This window comes from Neltuma alba, unplaced genomic scaffold (genome assembly GCF_004799145.2).
Source record: "Neltuma alba isolate B1F8T4 unplaced genomic scaffold, ASM479914v2 tig00005347_pilon, whole genome shotgun sequence".
Lineage (NCBI taxonomy): Eukaryota > Viridiplantae > Streptophyta > Magnoliopsida > Fabales > Fabaceae > Neltuma > Neltuma alba.
Window position 1 is genome coordinate 14,521 of NW_021634073.1, and position 16,699 is coordinate 31,219.

At 32.1% G+C, this 16,699-nt stretch overlaps 1 pseudogene; it reads right to left on the reverse strand.

Annotated features, from left to right (window-relative positions):
* Positions 1 to 8,847: 8,847 nt before the first annotated feature.
* LOC114747513 (TMV resistance protein N-like) lies at positions 8,848 to 9,682 on the reverse strand (annotated as a pseudogene).
* Between the last annotated feature and the right edge of the window lie 7,017 nt (positions 9,683 to 16,699).

Genomic DNA, 16,699 nt, shown 5'->3' on the forward strand with positions numbered 1-16,699 from the left:
GAATTTGCTTCCCACTGTTAATTTTCCATTTAATGCCTAGTTGTGTTTCTTCGAAGACAGTAGCCAAGCTGCGCTATAGATATAAGGTATTCTTTGTTTTCATTGGCTGACTATTATCACTACTCCAGCCATATTCCCTTACAAGGATCTTTGAGCCGGTACAAATCTGGCCGAATCATCTAGATTTTTTAGACCACATCCCCCTGATTCTTGGGTTGGCACATTTGGGTCTATTTGATGAGATGGACACTTTTATGATGGTTAGTATTTTCCCAAATAAAGCTTCGTATTAAGGACTGTAACTTAGCTGTTGTGGTATTTGAGAGGCGAGTAGTTTGCATGGCGTAAAATGGTATAGTGAAAAGGATAGATTGTGCTTAAGTTATCCGACCTGCTAGGGACAGGGTTCAAGCTTTCCACCCAGAGAGCTTCCGTTGCACTCTCTCTTCGATGTATTTGTAAGTGTCCTTTGTGATGCGCTGATGCAAGAGAGGCACACCCAGGTAGTGTCCCCGGTTGTCTGCCTTCTGAAATCCTAAACAGTGGCTGATTGCAGACATAGTTTGACGGCACATACAGAAGGGGATTGGAGAAGAATATTCTTGTCTTAGCTTTGCTGACTTTATGTCTCGAACACATACAGAAATCATTAAGCATATAATGTAGCAAACTGACTATAGGGATGAATTTGTGGAGCAGAAAAGGATTAAATCATCTGTGAAAAACAAGTGTGATAGGGCCGGACCTCCCTTTCCCATTCTGATCGGTTGCCAATGGCCTCTTTAGGCTCCTGCATCGATAGTTTGAGACAATCTTTCTACGCATAACACAAAGATATACGGTGACAGCGGGTCTCCTTGTCTAATTCCCTTTTGAGGATAGAAAGTAGTTGCAGCTTGTCCATTCCACAAAACCTGGATGGATGATGAGGTGACGCACTTCATAATGAGAGTAATGAGCGTTGGTGGAAGTTTGGCAGCCTTGAGTGTATCTCAATAAAATCCCATCGCAAGCAATCAAAGGCTTTTTCCAGGTCAACTTTTAGAACCATCCATCCAGTTTTTCCCCTTTTCCTGCGCATTGAGTGGATTGTCTCTTGGACGATAATTATATTATCGGTGATTAATCTTCCCTCAATGAAACTTGATTGATAGGGAAGTACAAGCTTGGGCATGACTTACTTGACTCGATTCGCAATTATCTTGGTAACAAGCTTGTAGAAAGGAGTGCAAAGACTAATTGGCCAGAATTCTTTAAGTGTTTGGGAACTGTCTTTCTTTAGGATGAGGCCTATTAGAGTGTGATTATGCTCCGAGTCAATCTCCCCTTCTTCAAAGATAGCTTTCATTTCATTGAAAATAGTGTCATCAACCACTTCCCAATAGGTCTGGAAGAAGTGACTGTGCAAACCATCAGCTCCCGACGATTTAAGTGGGTTCATGTAAAAAAGAGCATGCTTAGTTTCTTCCTTAGTGATATTCCAGATTGAGATGTATTGATTTCGGAACTGGGGGAAACACAAGTGTATAGTTCTGAGGTGGGCAAGGATCGGAATCCATAGAATAGCGTTGTTTGAAATAGGCAGTTGCCATTGAGGGACGCTTTTCTTAATACGTGCAGCAGAGTATCGTCCGTAGTTTTATATTTTATAGATCGGAAAATACTGAAAATTGTTCTATAATTTAACAATATAAAACCCATTATTTCTTTTTCTTTTTTAAAGTATGTTTCCAAGCCAGATGAATACGGTTTTCTGTCTGTCCCCCCCCCTTTTTGTGAAAAGAATTCATTTTATTAATTACCAAAAAAATTAAGTTACAGACTAATCACCGAAGCCAAGAAATAAAACTCTCCAAAAACACCAATCAATACAGCCTAACACACGTCTTTCCAAGAAGTAAAAATAACAAAAGAAACCAACAATAACCAGTTTAGCACAAAATCACAATGCAGTTCTTAAGAAACAGTTAAAGCAAACAAACAGAACTAAGCATAACAGTATAAGCAGTAGCAACTTCTATCAGAAAATTAACAAACACCTTTCCTATTCCAATTATTCGGCTGAACCACCATTGTGCTCCACCTCTCACGTGTACTTTTGTAAAACTGTAGATTCAAATCGCGATTTTGACAAAAATAGAGCGATTATAGTGTTATCCTTGCAATTAAAGCTCTTCTTGATCCACGAATGAATATTCAAATTGAATGATACAATATGGATGTGCATGCCCATATTGACCCGGACCCAGCAAGCGGTCATGCAAAGATTAATAATGGGATCATATCCAAAAAGTAGGTTAGCCCTTATTTTTCGTCAGTTAAAAAAATAAAAAATAAAACTGCATCTTATCTTCGAGTTGAATCAATTTCTTAACAAATCAAGCACAAAGGACATAAGTTTAAATAAGGAAAAATATGCAGTAGTATTATACGTGAACCCAGAAAGAAAGTAATTTTTTTATAATATTCTTGAAGACTCGTTATTGTGGGGCTTCTTTTCCAAGGCCACACCGCCAATTGGATGGCCACCACCGCCATACCTAAGACAGATGTCAGAGAAGATCTTGATAACCCATCTTCTCCGATCAATTTCCCTACACCGTTTCCATTCTTCTGTTCAAACCACGACGGAGCCACGGCAAACCAAGCTCCAACGGCGACTACTCTCCGATCAGAAAGAAACGCCGTTCCGATCGTCAATGGGGATATTGTTGGTGGTGACGTCGAGCAGCCCTTGGTCGGAGCTTGGCTGGACATCACCACCAACAAGGTCCCGATTGATGGCCGATCTTGCACAGACAAACTTGCGTCAGGCGTCTGTGTGCGCGGGGGATTTATAATGGGGACCGACAAGTGGAGTCAACGAGTCAACGCAAGCGGGCTTCCGCGAAGCTTTACGTGTGAACACGGTATCGATGGGCCACATATGTGAATATCAATGCCTATAATTGCGCCCGAGCTGAGCAGCTCTCACCATTTAATTACTCGTTTCCTTCCAGAAGCCTTTTTGACTATTCCTTCCTCTCTATAATGCAAAGTACAAGAGTCAAATTTTTGAAAAGGTTTAATTTTTTTTTCAATAAGATATGATTTTGATTTATCCAATCACTCAATATATTTTTTTCATTTATAATTAATTATATGTCTTTCTGATCCTTTTTTTTCACTCATTTGATCTCTGTCTTGCTTATCCTCTTCATAAATAATAGTGGTTTAGAAAAATAAGTTTTATTATCTTTAACCAATTTTAATTAATTTTTTGAATTGCATGATTTAATTATTTGATGCTTATGTTTTGAACCAAATTTAAGTAGTACTTCATTAGCTATTATTGTTAATTTAAAATGTATGATAAAAATATTCCATTAAAAAAAATATGTTCAGTATTTGTGCTTGGCTTTCACAACCATGCCTAACAGTTAATTGATGAGATGTATTAATTAGAAATGACTATTTACCGAAGAATGGAGAATTAGCCAGATCAGAGGCATTTTAGTGGAAAAAATACATTTAATGCATGAAACAAAATGAATGAATTCTTATATGGAGGGATAAAGTAAAAAAATTAAAAAAAAATCTATATTTTTTTAGTCTTATTTATAATTTCAAATTTGAAAAAGAGTGTAAAACATTTTATGAATTTTAATTTGTATTTATCTTAACATTTAATTTTTTTTTCAATTTTTTTCTTAATTATTTACTATGTCCCATTTACCATATTCTTTTTCATCACATTTCTCTGTAATTTTTTAAATATTTTTTTTCATTTATTATAAGAGCATATTTAGAAATAAAAGTATATTTTAAATTTATTTATTCCTTTTAAATATTATTTTTATTTTATACAAATTAGTTATTTAAAATTTGTAACAAGAACCAGGAGGAGTATTTTAAAGGAAAAATTTTAAAAAAGAACTTTGAAATTAGTATTTTTCAATTTAGAGACCTAACACTTCAAAATGACAGAGAAGGAAGTAAACCCAAATTAAAATTTTGAAATTCAAGTAAAATAAAAAAATGCCTTTTTGTTAATTCCATCGAAAAAAAATATATTGTTAATCCCAAATTAAGATTTGTAATTTCATAATCAAGACTAGTTATTTCCAAATAAATTGTTGTATTTTTTAATTAATTCATATGTTATGTATTAGAAAAAAAACGTGTTATTAATTCCAAATTGATACCTATTATATTACAATCAAGACTTATTATTCTCAAATAAATTGTTATTCTGAAAAGAACATTTTTGTCACTTTTATTAAATTTTAAAATTTTAATTTTATGATTACTTTCTTCGATGTCATTTTGAAGTATTAAGTGTCTCAATTGAAAAATACTAATTTCAAAAAAAATTTCCTGAATTTTTTCCTATTTTAAAAACAGGGGTACAATCATAATTTTTCTCAAAAATATACAGAAAACGGGTTAATAGAATCCAGCACAATCTTATTCCTTATAATGGTCGATGTGATTGAGTCATTATTCTCTCAATCTTTTAAAATATTTCTCTTAATAAAAAAACTTCATTAATTTTATCTTACAATTTAAATTTTTTTTAATTTTATCTCTATTTAATAATATTTTCTTAAAAATTATAATTTGCACAATAATAAATAAAAAATAAATTTGTATACTCCTATTAAAAAAATTAATAATGACATAAAAATAGAATCAATAAAATTTCTTCTCTTAAAAATTATAAATAAGATCAGGTGGTAATCTTATTTAAAAATAAAATAAACTTATAGTTTTACTCATATTAAAACAATTGCCATTAAATAAAATTAATTAATATCATAACATGATAATGTTATGTAAAAGAAATTAAAAAAGGACGACCTATAAGGGCACCTATTTATAGCTGCATGTGCATTTATAGGGCTATGAGTTCCGGCAGGTTAAGGCTCCTTGATTTGCGTTACACGGAGAATGATGTGAAGGATTGAATGGCTCACTTGTAATTACCAGCAAATCAAGACTATATTTGTGTCATGTTTTGTGAGTGGGTAGTTGAAAAAGGGGGGGTGGCGATTGCCATTTAGGAGAGTTTGGCAACATAATAACAAATGCGTCTTTAGCATAAAAACTAATTAATTAATTTAAATAAATTAAAAATAATTAAGTTAATTATTTATAATAAATAATTATTTTTTTATAAAATATATTTATTAATCAAGTATATTAGATAGAACTACCATTATTATAAAAACTATTTTAAAATAAATAAATAAATATGATAGACAAAACGAATTGGTATCTTATAATTAGGTCAAAATAACAGTTAAACAAGTTATTATATTAAAATTGAAAGTAGTACTTGAAAAATATTTTCATCCAAATTGAGGTAAAATACTTGTTATCTCAAAATTTATAAAATTACTAATTATCTCGAAATCTATAAAAAAAATTTCAAGAAGCTAATTCAAACATTCCTTGAAAAAAAAAGAAAACAAAAAACTCTATCTCCATCGGTCCATCCTATAAATAACAGTGTGGTGGTAAAAAGAAAAAAAAGGAGAAGTGAAGATTAGAGAAGGTTTCATGGAACGGGAACATTATAATTTCCTTTGACCTGACAAAAGACAGGAATTAACATGGGTTCTATTGAAACATTATATATGTTTATTATAAATTACACAAGAAAAGACCAAGAAGACTTGGCTGGGGAAGACTTCGGAGGTTGACTAGGAATTTTTGTCCAACAATTCAAGTTCATACCAAGCTGTTGCTTCTTTCTTCTTGATGGACATTTATTGTTTTTAAATTTGATAATTATTGGGAAACGAATTTCATGTGTCAACGTGAAAACTTTACCATTTCACATTAACAAGTTGAGCAATGAAATGCGATTGAAATCGATTAAGCTTTATATATTGTTCTTAATTTTTTACGAATAATTTTTTAAACAGTTTTATAAAATAAAGGAAGGCCATTAAATAATAGACTGTGTATGATAAAATAAAATTTTCAAATTTAAAATATGTGTATACACACTTTGTTGAGAATTTTACCATTAATAACAAGGTAAGAATCACTAAAATGGTTTACAAAGAATCCATATTTTTGCAGCAATATAATAAATCCTTTAAGAACTTGAATATAAGTTACCGCATGAGTCTCGCATCACACGTATATGCTCTCCCTTTATGTTGTAGCTTAATAGCAATTAGTGCCTTTACAAGGGATGAAGGCACAAATTTATGGGATTGCAATTGGACCTCCAGAGCATAACATCTAACAGGCAAAGTGAAGGCAATTAAGCCATGTAAATGCCCAATCCGAAACCCAACTTGAATGCAACTACATAGGTGATGTAGAAGTGAGATGTAGGGGATAGGATCCATTATCAAAGGGATTACTAGTAACAACTTAAAATGATCAAGACATATATCACCAAATTTAATGAGCAAGGCACAGAAGTCATTGGGGCTACTTATCAAACAACGTGTGCGCATCTCAAGACAGGGGAAAATGATAACTTGGTGCTTATCTAACACCTCAACAAAATCCATTAGCAGAACACTTGTAAATTCAACTGGAAAATTTATGACATTACCATGATAGGAACACTCCAATTTGGAGATATGACCAATGAATAAAAAAGGTATTTTCGATATTTCCCTTTGATTATTATGTGAGATGTGATTTAAGATAATTTTTTTATTGTCAGAGAGTGAATAAAAAAAGGTATTTCCCATATTTCTTATAGTATCGTCTGACTTGCAAAACAGCTATGTCGGAAAGCATGCATAGTATGGGAAAGAATATCAATGGTAGCACAAAAAGAAAGAGAATTGAAGGGGAAAAAAATACCTTGAAAATCCACGTCCAAACTCATATCTTCCTCGAATTCATCTGAATCTTCCAGTTGCTCTCTTGTATTTTTTGCCACAAGTTTTGATCAACATATCTTCGAGGATCCATGAACTGAATATTTTCTAAGTTACTTTGTAGATTGCATACATGTACTCCAAAATATCTTTCCCGTGTTTTGCTCTCAATGGAAACCTTCACTTGGTTCCACCTATTTACATGGAGTTCAATATTGTGAATTATACTTTGCATATCACACATATATATGTGATCGGTCTTTATTGTTGATAATAAAAGCCACTTAGAAGAAATATCTAGTTTGATATCATTGATGCACACAGAGAATTTGCAATTGTGGATATAATCTTGATAATCTTTAACAAGAATCCATAGAAACATATGGGAGGGAACATGGTACGAACCCAAAATGACATACAAGTTCCTCGACTACAATTGTGTAGCCTTCCTGGGAACTTTTTTCCTTGCAAAATAAAGTTTCTTTTCCTTGATTAAAGTTGGGTGCCTATCGTTGCATATTACCAAAAAAATTATTAAAAAAATGCCAGCTAACACATAAGTAATAGAAGAATATGCATGTACGTATAACTAGAGAGAATGGCTGGTGAAAAGAGAGATATCTGCTTTAATACTTGGCTTTTAGAAAACTTAGTCAACGACTTGCAACATATGGCACTGAATTTTTCCAAGTTTGGTGGCATCCCTGGAATATGCTGAATTTGCTTGCAATTATCCAACAAAAGATATTTCAAATTGCGATATTCTCTAATGCATTCAGGAAGAATTGTGAAATTATTAAAACTTAGATCTAAATGTATCATATTTGGGAAGTGAGGGAGACCAAGAGCAAGAGAGTCATCTGATAAATTGCAGTCTGAGAAATGAAAATGTTCTAATTTCAAAGACATTGCTGAGCAACTTAAGCTTGCTTCTTCGTCACCTTCACATATCTTAAAATGCCTCATTCTTTCGCAAACATTTGCTGTTAGCTTCCAAAGGTTTGGCAATATACAAATGCTAGCTGGTAGTTGCTTAAGATTAGGACACTCCTCCATGTTTAAGATTTTAAGTTCAGTGAGGTTGCAAATTGAAGATCGCAATTCAGTAATTGCTGTCCTGTTTGGATCAAGTTTTTGCATTTCTTCCATCATGACTAATATCTCAGGAAAATTCTTGAGACTTGAGCAACTGAAGAAGTTGAGATGCTGAAGAGACGTCATCCTAAGGCCAGGTGGTAAAACTTTCAACTTTTTACATCGCATGGCACTCAATTTTCCCAATTTATTTTATTTAAACATCCAACTGAATCATGAATTTCAATTAAATTTGTGCTACAATCGAGCAACAATTCTCTTAAACTAGAAGCTCCAAATAAGTCTGGTATTTGCTGTAAAACTTTACAATTTCTAAAATTCACGCGACTTAAACTGTGGAACCTTTGCAAAACAAATGTCATATATCATTTAGAATTAGGCAAAGAAAGAAAAGAAAGTGCAAGCGGTAGACATTCACTCACCTTATCAAATGGTTGGAGCAATTCACAATAACTAAAAGACTAGTCTAGATAAACAAGCTATGTTGGGCGCATATGATATGCTAAAAATTTGAAAGGAAATTCTTTCCATTCCAACCACCTTAAACTGTCTGGGAGATGTTTGGGACATTTGGAAAATCATGCTTTTCTTATCACAAGCATTTTAAGATTTTTATCTTCATGAATGCCTCTCCACTCCATTGTACTTCCATACCTTTTGGTAAATCTAGAATTATGGCTTCAACCTTGTTAGTTTCCTTTTCAAATGAAAAACACACAATAAATTTCAAAATTTAGATATGTACAAATCATGAGCAAATTTTAAATAAAACAAAATGGATATGTATATGTGAATATGTGATCTTATTGTGTCCTGTTGTAAGACATGAAGAATGTCTTGATAGAACCATAACCTGCTACGTTCACCCAGCTCATGTGGTGATTCTTGTCGAACAATCTCTTTACGCACATCTTCTATCAAGTCATGCATTGTTTATACGATCTTCTTTAATCTTTGTGAGTGATTTATCAATTAGTGCTTCAATAGCATATTCTAGCTGTATTCCATGAATACACAATAGGGTATAATTGACATCTTCTAATTCTTTACCATTGAAGAAGACAGTCAAATCAAGAAAAACTTTTTTCTCAACATCCCCTAAAGTATCATAGCTTAATTTTAGGGCTTCCAAAACTCTTTGATACAGTGTTGTCTTAAATTGATCCAATGCAGAACTCCAGTGATTGACTCCCTTACCATGCAAGTTAGAACCAATCACTTCTAAAGCTAATGGAAATCCACACGAATAATGTATTGCACGATTGCAAACCTCCATGTAGGTGGAATCCATATTTTTCTTTTTAAAGGCATACCAACTAAGCAACTTAAGAGACTCCTTGTAGTTCAATTCTTTGACATCATAAATGCTTTCAACATCATGACTCACAAGCAATTGCTTATCCCTAGTGGTGATGATGATTCTAGTTCCACAACCAAACCAATTACAACTTCCAGCAAGCACTTCTAATTGGTCCAATTTTTCAACATCATCAAGAATCAAAAGAGTCTTCTTTTGACTAAGCCTATGTTCTATTATTGGTATTCCTTCATGATAATCTCCCAATTTGAGATCTTTCTCCATGACTAATTTATACAGTAATGTCTCCTAAAGATGTGACAAACCATTCAGCATTTTTAGATTGTTTTCTTACATTGGAAAGAAAGCATAAACTGTCAAAATTATCAGCGATCGAATTATACACAGCTCTTGCAATAGTTGATTTACCTAGACCACTAGGTCCCCAAATTCCTATCATCTTAATTTTCCTAGTAGACCAAAGATCTAAACAAGAGATGACTTCCTTCACTTGAGATGCAAGTCCAATAGCATAATTTGTAATGCAAAGGCTCCTGATTAATCCTAGTAGCCACTTCACAGATGATCCTTGTAATACACTCTTGTTCTTTTGCAATCTTGACCAATATGTAAGAAGTTTACTTTTAATCCAACTATTCGATGTGTCAATTTAGAAATAAAAACTTGTTTTTTTTTAACCTGATCTTCTATATTGAAAATAGTAGTTTCATTCCTCACACAATAAGTGATGATATATGCAAGTGTGGCATCATGACCTTAAATTCAATTGCAATGATTAGGGGAAAAAATTAAAGTAATCACATGAATTGATTGTGTTCTAGTTAATCGAATTTAGCTGCTATTGAGGGAAGTATAGGGCATGCTTGATTATTGTTTGTCTTCTTTAGAAAAATAAAATACAAAAATATTTTGTGAGGGCTTTTTGAAAAAAAATAAAAACATTTTTTCCATAAAATATTGTAAAACCGATAAATATGGAACATAATTGACGAAAATTTTATTTTCATGTTGGACTTCATAGATTATGTTTGAGCATATTGTACTAACATGGAAATTCGAATTAACTCTACCCAAAAAAAAGGGAAAAGGGTATATAAAAAGATGTGTATACTTTGGTTTTAGATGACAGCCTTTGAGTTCAGCAGCTTCAGACAAAGCCCTCTTCTATTTCTCCACCTTCAGCTTGTTATCTTTAAATCGTTCCTCCAATCGAGCAAATGCCTCTACGTAGTTTCCTCTTGGTCGTCGCAATTCTAATGGCTCCACATAATAGAAGATTGGATATATCAACCGGCCTTCTTCCTTGAAGCAATCCAAAATCTTTACAAGTTCCTCCAAACAAAATGTTGAGTTTGCATAATTTTTTGAAAAAACTATGGTGGCTATTCTTGATTCTTCTATAGCCCTGAAAAGAGCATGTGTGAGTTCTTTCCCCGTCCTAATGAATTCGTCATCAATAAAGGCATGAATTCCCCTTTGACGTAGAGCTTCATAGAGATGGCCGATGAAACTTAAGCGAGTATCATCGCCATAAAAACTAAGAAACACATCATAAGTCCATTTGTGATAGATACAAGAGGATGATGTGGCTCGCTGCGCCATGAATCTTAACACATTTGAGCTGTAACAACAATTATTTCTAACCTGTTACTAACCTTTTTAAACTCAAAATTTAATAATACTAACCATGGTAGGAAACAATCTTAATATAATCTTTGAAAGGGCTACCATGATTATAAAAAAAAAAAGAAAGAAATTTGATTCGCCAGAAATGTTAACCATAATAAAAAAGACTTGAACTAATAATTAGATATGAAAATAAACAAATTGGGTGTTGGGCTTTACTAAACAAATTAGGTCTTGGGTTTTACGAAATTTAGAATATCACTTTTAACTCTAAGCCTATAATATGATATTTTTTGAATAAAATTCTTCTAAACTGACAGTAATTAACTATTTTCAAAAATCATTGTGGATTCACAACTCAATAACACAAGCAAACCCTTGAAGACCTCTGGTCTTCTACTAGCATGCAATCCTACAACAAAAATAACCAAGACAATCACTCTTAGATAAATCAGGGTACATAAAAAGAGCTATATGTGGCAATATATAAATACTCATCACATGACAAAAATGAGGATATACAAGACAAACTTGATAGCCAACCCTTTGCCGCCTTTCCTGAAGGACCAGCCCTAGAGCTATTACTTGAAAATTTTAAACTATAGGATGAGACAAAAGTCTCAGGAGTCAACAATCCTACCCATCAAGCATACAAACAAGTGCTTGGAAGGTGTTAAGTGGAACAGTTACAAAAATAATAACATTCACAATTGTCACATGGTTATATATATGTATATATCTAAATACAATATCTCACTCTCAATTCCACCTTATTTTCGCACACTTTTTTTCCTCTGACTGAACCCATTGGCTAGTACTGATTTATGTGACTGGTAGCTCAACAAAATAAGCTCACTAATCAAGTGATGTGAACAGGCCAAAATCCACAGAACACAAGACCGGACCATGGGTTTCACCTCTAGCCTACTAGCGAGATGTCATATGCCCTACAGCACGCAAAAGGGCCAAAGGATCAACCAGTATACATCTGGTGTCCTATTATATAATTACCTATATAATATGTACAAAATTCACCCCTTATTTTTTCTGTAATATGCCTCCCATCAATCCACATTCACCATCCTCTCTCGTATTTATACTCATGAAATTTATAAAATAATTACTTACCAATACATTTACCAAAATCAAGATTTTTAAATTTCAATAATCAACATCAATCCTCAAAATCATTTCTCAATAAATTCATGTCCTACATGACAACTTTATAATAAATTTATAATTTCATAACTATTTTTTCAATAACATTAAGTATCTCAAGGCAATTTCAATAATAATACATTTTATTGCTTAAATCATATCCTAATGGCATTTTAAGAATATCATGTAATTTGAAATCACTCACAAACATCATAAAAGCATATATAACAAGTGAAAAGTAGTTACTTTTTACTTAAGCTATAAAAAGATTACCACAAAGTCAATCCCGTGCTCAAACCAATAATCCAATAATTAATCTACACATTTAATATAACCATATATTAATATAAGCTAATTAATTAATTAATTAATTAAGCTTATATATTAGTTAAGTTTCTTATTTTATTTTATTTTATTTTCATTCTAAATTTTCACAACTTTCATAACCCAAACTAAGTATTTTATAACTAACTTATAATTTTTTAAGAAGCCAAATTATTCATTTACATCCTTCAGATTATTTACTTTACTAAAAAGAATTTTCTAACATTTTTAAATATGAAATTATTATATTTTAAATTTTAAAAATCTCATTTGAAGTTTAAATCTTAACCAAATCATCAAAATTAAATAGCACCTCAAATATTTATAAATAAATAATCTAATCAAAATTTTAATAGTATAATTATCATTTTTTTTCACAAATAACAGATTTTTTAGTTAAAATAATTATTTTAAAACTTCCAGTCACCCAATAAATAAAACTAAACCGATTAAAATCTCAATAATATGTCAAATGATCCAAATAAATTATTTAACTTAATTTTAATCGGTATAAATATGGTGTCTCATAAATAAAAGATTTTTTTAACTAAAAATTAATTTTTAAATACTAAAACCAATAAATGAATAAATTTAAACCGATAGAAATACTCTAGTATAATAGATCTACAATATTACAGTTAACACTCATCAAAACTTACCACTTGCTCTAAACTTGAGATAAAAATTTTTCTCTAAACAACATAAAATTACTATTATTAGATAGTTCTAACAAAATAAAAATAACTTTTATGAAAAAAATTTTGTAATCAGGGATAATTTTACTTGCCAAAATGACGTAACACGAAAAAAAGAAATGGGAGAGAATGACGGTGCGAAGACGGAGAGACGGGGAGAAGAGAAGGAAACGACCGCAACGACAGCTATAAAGAAAACATTTGCGGGAAACTGAAGTTAAGGACCCCGTTTAAAACGGAAAAAATAACAGATCGGGACCCCCATTTTTTTTAAATATTTAAATCTTCCTCATGAGCCATGTAAAAGGCAACCATTTCGTGCGGTTTGGGGGGCCCTTGAGTCAGCCGCCCGCGCCCCACCAGGGCTTCATAAAAATGGCAAAAGCATAGGGTAAAGCTAAAAAAGAGACCTAATTTTTTTCTTTTATTGAAAATGTATATAAATTAAATCTTGTGGCTCACCAAGAATATGGTAGCAGGGTGACGTGGAAAAAGCATTAATAATTTCATTAACGCGTAGGAAATGGCTCCTCTCCACTAACCCCTTGCTTAGATATAGAGAAAATTAGGAAAAGAGAAAACTAAAAAAGAAAACATGAAGAGAAACAAGTTTTCTCTTGTTTGACTATGGGAGAAAATGTGGGAGGAAGAAAAAATGGAGAAGAAAATAAAGTGGGTTCTATGCCTCATTTTCTCTTCAAATTTTCTCTCCATATATGGAGAGATTTGGGAAGGAAAACAAGATTTTCATGACTGCCCATCCTCTCTCTTCCTCTCCATATTTATTTTCTTATATTATATTTAAAAAGTTATTTACCTTTTATTTTTTTGTCTTAAAACAATATTTTTATTAAATAATTTGGTTTTAAAACATAATAATCTGAAAATATATATAAACCAAATAACTTGATTTTAAATTATTTGATAATGCTAATGCTAATAGAATTTTTTTATTGCAATATTTAATTTAATTTAATTTTACATATGATATATTTTGATAAGAACATTTTAGTCATTTATATATTTGCTAATTTTCTTTCTTCTTTATTTTCTCTCATCCATCCAAACAAGAGGGTTGATAACAACTTCCCTCTACTTTTTCCCTCTCTCTATTTTCTCTCCTTTTAATTTTTCTTCTTATCCAAGCAGAGCCTAAAAGTAGTGGGAGAAATTCAATAGATAGGTGTAGAGATAATGACCTTCATTGTGCATAGAGGAATATGTCTATGAATATTAAAACTTTCATATATAATTTGAAGTTATTCTAGTACTTTCAGTTCTTGATATAAGATAGAGCTAGTAATTGAGGAAGTTGAATCATATTCTAAATATAAGACTACAATCTATTTTATTATCCTTATTTATTCAAAATAACCCGATTAATTATATATATGAAGGGAGTTTGCATCAAATGGTAGTTTCAATGATTTAAAAAAATACTTTAAGGAAACTAATGCATATTTTTGACAAAAAACAAATTTAGCTATTTTTCTTAGCCAACTTAAATTAATTAAGTATATCTTGTATTAAGGAAGGGGAAGTGGTATTCTATTGTGTGATCTATGCAATGATGGTAAATTTAATAATCATGGCGATGGAAAAACCACATGCCCGTGTCCATGTCCAAAGAAGATTAAATAAAGCAAGTTGATGAAATCCAACTGTACTCATGGCTTAACCAAATAGGATACACATTCGTGTAGCTTGCGGTCTTGTTCCCTTAATTTTAACGGCTTTAGTTTACACAGAAAGATACAAAAAGGTGGCAAACGGAGAAAACAAAGTGTGGAAAAGATATTTACGGGTATTAGTCTTCTTAAGAGGGCTACAAACACATCGTCTTGGAAATATTTTTTACAAAAAAAAAAAAAGGTCACAATCCCCGTCATCTTCTAGGAAAACAAAGGAGCGTATTTTTTAATAATTTTTATAAGGGTGATGTTACAAAGGACGAAACTCCAAAGGACGAAATCCTTTTGAGTTATGCTCGTTACCCAACTCCTATGTTGATAACATGGCATGGTGGTCCTTTCAATATGAAAGCGAAAATTGGATGCCACATTTGAATTCAGAAGCTTAATACTTAAATGAAAATTTCCTCTTTTTAATTAAGCCCAGGCTGACTCCATACTAAGCGAGACTTCCACTGACACTTAACATTGTAACAATTTAATGTTCAAAAAACTGTAATTATTTTTAAATAAATATACTGGAACTTAATTTTAAATTCTGACGTTTAGTAAGCTATTTTTAAATAAAAGTATACCTAATTGTTTGATTATTTATCTTGACGGATTTGTATTCGTAGCTTTATTTTTTAACCAACTTCTAATCTTTGTTCTTCATGTCATTTTCATGATCTCTCTTGTTCAAATTATGGATTGTTGTAGCTTCGGCTGAAGATTTTTTTTCTTTTGAAGGTAAAAGCAAACTAAACCTTAAAAATTGCGAAATCATAAAGGCCTAACAATTCCGGTTTGTAGGCAGCCCAAAATCCTGAATTGTTGAGGGTGGGCTTGGTTTCATGAGATTTTCCATATAGCTGGTAAAAAAAAAAACGGAAGTTTGCCACGTGTTCGGGCTTACTTAGACAGGTCTGAATTTGGGATCACTCGAGCAGGCCGGACCCTCCTGAATTACCAGCTATAGTTGTAAGTGCTTTCTTAGGAGAGGATCAACGCAAATTCTCAAGTCGATCGAAATTTTGGCTTGATGGTGAAGCAGCATTGTGCCTCCCATGTCCCATCAAGTCACCTGATCGAATCGGGTGCTCCTTAATTGAACCCAAAAAAAAAAAGGAAAGCAAATTGCCATTCAACCATTATTTACCAAACAGGCACCTCCAAAGCAGATTTCCCTGCATAAAAAATTCTTTGAATACCAAGACTCACTAACGACTGTTCATCCCATGTAGCACCAATGACCCTGCTTCCTTGACCAAATTGATCCCACCCTCTAGCTGCTCAAAACTGATCCCATTCTTCGATATGATCAAGAATTACAAGAATCTTCTTCTATGGGAATCAGGGCTGTTTTATCAAATCATGGAAATCATCTAATGTGAAATAATTGCTGCTCTTGGCTATTTCCTGAGAACCATAAAAATACCATAAATCTTCGAAATGACTAGCAATAGAATTACACACAGCACGTGCTATCTGTAATTTGTAAAATATCGTTCCCCAAATTCCTACCATTTTGACTTCCTTATTAGACCTAATATCCAAAATTGAGACTGCTTCTTCTCGATCCCAGGACTCAAAATAACCCTGAAAGATCCCCATGAGGTAAAGGAAATTTATCAATCCTTCTACAGACTTCCCGAGTAACCCTTTTAGTAATAATATGCTCGTCTTCTATTGCATTCCTGACCAATTCAGAATGAATTCACTTTTTAGTCTAACAAAAGACTATGATATATTATTTCTTATCCTTAATATAAGAACTAGCTGACTAATTTGAGTAGATTAAGTAAGTTTGTTAAGTTTGTTATTTATCATAAATATGTGTTATTTTTTCTAAAATACTCTTACTAATCATATGTATTAATTCGAATTATCATTTAATAAAATCTTTAACATGTGCAATATACTACGAGGACTACTTTAAAAAAAAAAGATAAATATAAAAGTCAAAGTGGATTGAGGTTTTAT